The sequence below is a fragment of the Littorina saxatilis genome, linkage group LG1, assembly GCF_037325665.1.
Source record: "Littorina saxatilis isolate snail1 linkage group LG1, US_GU_Lsax_2.0, whole genome shotgun sequence".
Classification (NCBI taxonomy): domain Eukaryota; kingdom Metazoa; phylum Mollusca; class Gastropoda; order Littorinimorpha; family Littorinidae; genus Littorina; species Littorina saxatilis.
The window spans coordinates 20,191,912-20,199,411 of NC_090245.1; the positions used below are offsets into that span (position 1 = coordinate 20,191,912).

General features: G+C 41.2%; 1 protein-coding gene across 1 annotated transcript in view; it reads right to left on the reverse strand.

Moving 5' to 3' along the window:
- The window catches only part of LOC138964267 (uncharacterized), a 22,382-nt gene extending 20,047 nt beyond the window's left edge, over positions 1-2,335 (reverse strand). Inside the window, exon 1 of the mRNA XM_070336193.1 lies at positions 2,119-2,335. The gene's annotated coding sequence lies outside the window, so the exon portion shown is untranslated. The remainder of the gene's footprint in view (positions 1-2,118) is intronic.
- Positions 2,336-7,500: the final 5,165 nt, after the last annotated feature.

Here is a 7,500-nt window from a genome sequence, read left to right on the forward strand (position 1 = left end):
CTCTCTCTCTCTCTCTCTCGAGTCTGGAGTCTCTCAAAGAGTCAATCTACTTGTTATCGGACGAAAAGAACCATTTCCTGTTTGACAGACCAAGCGATGAAAGAACAGAGCTAAAAGCGAGGCTCGTGTATCACTTGCCCTTTTCTTCTTTTCATTCTGACTTTTAGTGGGTGAGTTTATCAAGTTCGGCGTAACACTGCATAATGGCTGGGGGAGGGGGGAGGGGGGCAACACTGGATTGGGGAATGGGGGTTATGTGCTGCTGATGGAGGAGGTGGAGGGGGGGGGCTGCTTGCGTGGGCATGGGCACATGTCAATAAGGATGGAGGGAGCTTTTCGTTTTCTTTTTGTTCTAGTCTCAGTTTACAAAACCGTCCACCTTTATAAGGAAATGTTTTCAATCTGATTTCATTTGTTTTGCATGATTGCAGCCAATTAATATGTGTGTTAGCGTGCGTGCGTGCGTGCGTGCGTTCGTGCTTGTGTGTGTGTGTGTGTGTCTGCTACGACCCTTGCGTGACCCTGCTTCCGGGCTTTTCTTTTTTCAAACTTTCACAACTTCAAATTGTACTGATATTGTCTTGGTTTGTGTAACAAGCTGTCAATTTATTATTTAGATTTTAAAAGTTAGGTCAAGCGCAAAAACGCACCACGGTCCAAAAACATTTGGATAATCATCGATCCACGGCTATGGCCAGTTTACATCGACAGAATAAATGAGACCCGAAGGGAAGTAACTCATTATATTTAGTCAAGTTTTGACTAAATATTTTTTCATCGAGGGGGAATCGAAACGAGGGTCGTGGTGTATGTGCGTGTGTCTGTGTGTGTGTGTGTGTCTGTGTGTGTAGAGCGATTCAGACTAAACTACTGGACCGATCTTTATGAAATTTGACATGAGAGTTCCTGGGTATGAAATCCCCGAACTTTTTTTTCATTTTTTTGATAAATGTCTTTGATGACGTCATATCCGGCTTTTCGTGAAAGTTGAGGCGGCACTGTCACGCCCTCATTTTTCAACTAAATTGGTTGAAATTTTGGTCAAGTACTCTTCGACGAAGCCCGGGGTTCGGTATTGCATTTCAGCTTGGTGGCTTAAAAATTAATTAATGACTTTGGTCATTAAAAATCTGAAAATTGTAAAAAAAAATAAAAATGTATAAAACGATCCAAATTTACGTTTATCTTATTTTCCATCATTTGCTGATTCCAAAAACATATAAATATGTTATATTCGGATTAAAAACAAGCTCTGAAAATTAAATATATAAACATTATTATCAAATTATTTTTTCCAAAATCAATTTAAAAACACTTTCATCTTATTCCTTGTCGGTTCCTGATTCCAAAAATATATAGATATGATATGTTTGGATTAAAAACACGCTCAGAAAGTTAAAACGAAGAGAGGTACAGAAAAGCGTGCTATGCAGCATAGCGTAACCACTACCCCGCTCTTCTTGTCAATTTCACTGCCTATGCCGTGAGCGGTGGACCACGAGTATACGGTCTTGCTGCGTTGCATTGCGTTCAGTTTCATTCTGTGAGTTCGACAGCTACTTGACTAAATATTGTATTTTCGCCTTACGCGACTTGTTTTTGACCTGAGTTCAGGATGGGTCCAAAAAGTGTCCGAGACAATCTGCAAAATTAGTTCTTTAAAAATTGCTCACTCTTTACGTAGGGCACCTAGGATGTTCCCGTTTGGTGAGCGTTCAAATGGAAGGGTGTTTGTACTGTGTGTAAACGTCTGACAGTATCTGTGATGGTTTACGGGAGGCTTACTGTGCCTTTAAGGATGGCTACTTCAGTTAAGATAATGCATGAAATCAACACGAGTTATAATCGGTTTTAGTCACAAATATCGTTTTATACATGCCACCCTGTATTTTCGGAATAAAATCTTGTTTAAACCAAGGATTTTTAGGAGGCTAAGTTCTTGGAATGAAACCACTGACTTCCGTTTTTGAAAGAATCATCACGTCAAACATTCACTGACAGCGTTGCTGAATAACAAGCACCTCCACCATTCACGCAACACAAAAAAAAGACTCAACAGAGCACACACAAAAGACACAAGAAAGCTTTAGCCAACTGAAAACTGTTTATGAAACCTACCTCTGTTATAGCTGACAGTAAACGACAAGGGCGGATGCGAATCATGATCCGCGATTGGTGATGCAAATAAACACAGAATGAACTTGAGCGACTAGCCACAGGCGGATTCAAACCAAAACAGTTGCCAGCGTGTGTAGTGAAAAGACGTGTTCCCTGTATTCAAAGTGATAACTGCGCTCGCCTCCACTAGTACAGAACAATACTCTCCTGTTATTCCTATCTTGCTGCGCGCAAAAAAAAATGACCTTTTGTTTGGTAAACATCTCGCGCTGAAGGCCGCCATTCCGCTTTTGCGGGAGATAATAGGATACCTGTTCCGTTGATGTTTGGTTTTACGAAGGCGCGGTTGTGTCCCTTGAATGAGGGAAGTCTGTGCTGGTTGGAAGTTGGTGGTGGGTCCAGCATTCTCTCTCTCTCTCTCTCTCTCTCTCTCTCTCTCTCTCTCTCTCTCTCTCTCTCTCTCTCTCTCTCTCTCTCTCTCTCTCTCTCTCTCTCTCTCCTCTGTCTCTGTGTTTCTGTCTCTGTGTCTCTGTGTGTGTCTCTCCGACTCTCAGTCTCTCTCTCTCAGTCTCTCTCTCTGTCTCTCTCTGTCTCTGTCTGTCTCTCTCTGTCTGTGTGTCTGTCTGTCTGTCTCTCTCTCTCTCTCTCTCTCTCTCTCTCCTCTGTCTCTGTGTCTCTCTCTCTGTGTCTGAGTGTGTGTGTGTCTCTCTCTCTGCTCTCTCTCTCTCTCTCCCTCTCTCTCTCTCTCTCTCTCTCTCTTTCTCTCTGAGTCTCTCTCTCTCTCTTTCTCTTTCTCTCTCTCTCTCTCTCTCTCTCTCTCTCTCTCTCTCTCTCTCTCTCTCTCTCTCATACCTTTGCCAAAGAAAAAAGGTTCTCAAGACTTAAATCTTCTTCTTCTTCTTCTTCTTGTTGCCGCTACACGTGGAGACCAAAGACTTACATGATTTTAGACCTATATCTTTGTTATCTGTATTATCTAAGCCTCTTGAAAGGCATGTTCAGAAACATCTGGTTACTTATTTGGAGGACCACAATCTCTTGCATCAACTTCAGTCTGGTTTTCGCTCTCAACATTCATGAAACACTGCCCTGATTCATGGTACTCATCCATTAATAGGTTAGACATTTCTGGTGATGTTTTCTTGGACCTAAAAAAACTTTTGACATCGTGGATCATGAGATCCTTCTACATAAATTAAATTGTTATTTGAAAAGTTCTAACACTGTCGCTTTTTTTTAACTCTTATCTTAGAGAGAGGGTTCAATCTGTATACGTACACAATACGTACTCTTCTCAGGGCACTGTGAAATGTGGAGTGCCACAGGGGTCTGTTTTGGGACCTGTATTATTTTGCATGTATATATGATTTTCCCTTGTACCTACAGTCTGAATCTGTTGAGTGTCATATGTTAGCAGATGATACTACATTACATGCAACAGGGAAAAGCCCTGCACAAATTCAAGAAAAATTGCAACAGAGCCTAAACGATGTTTCTGAGTGATGTTCTGCAAACCGTATGCTTATTAATCCAGTTAAAACAAAGTCTATGATAATCAGCACTCAACAAAAACATCAGCTTTCTTAAATGACTCTGAGTCTGTCCCTAAATGAGCACTCCATTGAGCAAGTAGCTGAGCACCGTTTACTGGGATTTACTATTGATAATAATCTAAAATGGCAGACTCACATCAATGGAATCTGCAAAAAAATTGCTAAAAACCTGTTTCTTTTGTCAAAGTTACAAAGCCATGAAAAAAGAAAAAAAGTGTTTAAATTTCTTATTTTTTCTTTTTATACTAACATGACCTCTGTTAACTGTACTTTCACTTTTGCATGCTTCAAACTCAATATTATAACTAAAAATATGTTTATTTGTGCATTCTGCATGTGATGCTGTTTGTTTTCTAACACTTTCTGTACTAATTATCTATGCACAAATTTCAATTTGCCATAATATTTTACCTATTGTACGTAGAAAGCTCATTCAAGTACCAAACTGAAGCTCGCAGTCTGCTCTTTCTTGTTGGAAACCACCGAAAACTGTCTAGAACAAAATATTTCGTTGGCTGATGCGAACATGAGCCATATAGCAAAGGCCCTTGTAGGTCAAGTCAGCAGCCAATCAGAGCGCTTCTTACAAATCCTGCTTTTTGATAGATGATTTCCGGTTGCCAGGTACACGTTTTGTTTTGATTGAGTTTTCCACATTCCTTGACTACACGCAGTAGAAATAATGGGTCTGATGCTTGCCACACTTTGTCCAATGCATCACCATAAAAGGTTGACGCTTCTTGGATGTTGAAGTGGTTGTTGTGCTACCAGTCCCTCTCCGCACCAAACTCTATGGGAGCAGACAAGACCTGGAAGCCACGACGTCATTCGTCTCGCAGACTAACCTGATGGTGTGACGGCGAACGCAAGAAGAAGAAGAAGAAATAATGGGTAAACCGAAGCCAAGGAGGTCTGATCGTCCTGCTAAAAGAAAATTTAATGGAAATCAGCATGCTGGTCCACGAAAAAGATTTGTGAACAGGACTTGCGTTCAGTGATTGAGTCGATCGACGCCAGCTACCAAAACATTATCCCACATGTTCCGACTTCTCCGAGTGATTTACGTGACGTCAAAACATCAGCTTCGAGTGTGAAATTGAAGAAACAAACTCCTGATGTTGTGTTGGACAAAGAAGATAGCTTGACTGGATTCAGGTTTATTGACTTGGAACTTTTGATTGAGTTTGTACAAAAGCTACTATGCCCCGAATGCAAGCGACCGATAGGTGAAAACCAGAAAACTATTTTAAAATGCCCACATAAAACCCCATATTGATTATGCTTCCATAGTATGGGACGGGTGTTGTGAAGTCGAATCACTTGAAGCAGAGACATGCATACAATCTATGTATGTCTCTGCTTGAAGAAGCTGAACTCGCTCCAGCGAAGAGCTGCTAAACTAGTTCTGCCCACTCCATCTCTTTCTACAAAGGAAAAGATGAAAAGTATTGGGATGTTAAGCTTAAAGAAGCAGCTTTTGTATAATAAATGTTCATTTATGTATAAAGTCGTCTATCAGGACGCCCCAACATATACAACTCTTCAAATCATCTCCGTCATATTATTCAAACACTCGAAATAACCTTGCCTTGTCAAGGCCCCGCATTGATTTGTTTAAAACAGTTTTTCTTATTCTGGTGCGTTCCTTTGGAATTCACTACCTGTAAATATCAATTCATGTCTGTCATTATCTTCTTTTAAAAGACAGCTCCGAAAGCACCTCTCTAACGACTAAGTCGGTGTACAATTTGTGCGAGTGTGTGTGAGGATGCGTGAAAGAGAAAGTGTATAGTATGCTTCCATTAATAAGCACACTTTTGAATTTTGTGTGTGTGTTTTGTTATACTTTTCCCTACATGATTGTGTTTTATTTGATTTCTTTTTTTATTCTTCATACTTGTTCTTCGTTTCATGTGTGTATTATAGTAGGGACTAGCTGTAAGAAAGGACCATATGGACCTAATGCTATCATCCCTCGGTAATAAAGTTTTCGAGTTCGAGTTCGAGTTCTCTCTCTCTCTCTCTCTCTCTCTCTCTCTCTCTCTCTCTATCTCTCTTCCTCTCTCTCGCTCTCTCTCTCTGTCTCTCTCTCTCTGTCTCTCTCTGTATCTCTCTCTCTATCTGTCTCTCTCTCTATTTCTCCCTCTGTCTGTCTTTCTCTCTCTCTCTCTCTTTCTCTCTCTGTCTGTCTCTCTCTCTCTCTCTCTCTCTCTCTCTCTCTCTCTCTCTGTGCAAATGTCATTATGTCATTGTATATATGTTCACCCCCCTCATAAGGGGCTATGGCCTAAATGAGTAAACAATCCAATCCAATCCAATCTCTCTCTCTCTCTCTCTCTCTCTCTCTCTCTCTCTCTCTCTCTCTCTCTCTCTCTCTCTCTCTCTCTCAATGTGTGTTGTTGTTCAGTTCAAAGAAAAGCAGGAGTCTCAAACCAGGCAAAAAAATGGACACACACATACATGCTCCTGGTGGTTTTCACGAAGACTCTCGATAGCGGTGCTTATTGAAAAAAAAAAGCTTTTTTTATCAGTTTATTATTTTTTTTATTAAGTTTACTTAACTCAAAATAGCCCTGGAGGCCTAAAATCATGTCACTAATTCTTCTTCCGCGTTTCTCTCTCAATTTGTTCCCTCTTCTAAGTTGTAATGCTTCCGCTACCCTCACTAACCCCAGCCGGTTGAACGCGCGGTCAGGCTCGCCAAATATCTTGACCGAGCATCTGTCAGAGCCAAAGTGGGCGCACCTGCCTATAAATAACTCGCACAGGTGAGAAGAGAAAAGGGAGGAGGAAAGTCCACACCCCTTTCGCACTAACCACAGATTAGTGGGAAGGACTGTCTGCCAGAAAACTGCACCACATTACTTGGCTCATGCACAGCGTACGATCTTTTGGCAGAGAACTTTCCGATTTAAACTGAACTGATTCAGAGAGCTGCTCTTTGTGTTTTGGCCGCGATGCTTTTGGGCCAGATTAAACAGCTTCAAACCACGACAGGCAAGCTGAACCAACAAATGTTGACGTCCGCGAAAATGCGCTAATTCTCGAGTTTCTCTGCGTAGGGAAGGGACCTATAGCTGTAGTCTTAGAGTCCAACAGCATTCGACTTTCAACAGTACGACGTGTGGACATATTTTCCAAGTGTTGGGCTGGCGAAATGATTGGTCCCACGCCCCCTTGAATATAGACTCAGCGTTTAGCACAATGATCTGCTGTATTTCTGCAGCATCCTGGTTTTTCTTACCGCAATAAAACTTACGAACACTTACAACAACATCAACATCAACAATAACAACAACATGTTACAACAACAACAACAACAACAACAACAACAACAACAAATAACATAAATAACGTTGGAAAAGTGTATATAAGGCCACAAAAAAAGTTGTATGTTTCTGGTCACCCGACCCTACCTAGTTTTTTCCCGCCGACCCTAGACTTTTTTTTATATTGCATTTGTAAAAAACAAAAAAAAAAGCGTCAAAACGAAAGTAACAGACGGCAGACGACACAGGGGGATAACCTCGAATCTCTTTCGTCTCATTTGTTTTGTAATGTGTTGTCTTTCTTTTTGTATAGTAAGTCCAGTCTCTTTGCGTCACTGTATAGTTATTCTCTACCCTGACCCCCCCCCCCCCCCCAAAAAAAAAAAATCCCTACCTACCTACCCTATTTTTTGTAGCCATGTAACCAGAAACATACAACTTTTTTTTGTGTGGCCCAAGCAGTTTTGCTCGCTTTGTCACTATCGTGCGCCGGTTCCGTGCATCATCGTCGTTGTCGAGGTTCAGATTCCCATCTTGATGTGAAAGAGCCTAGCTAGGTC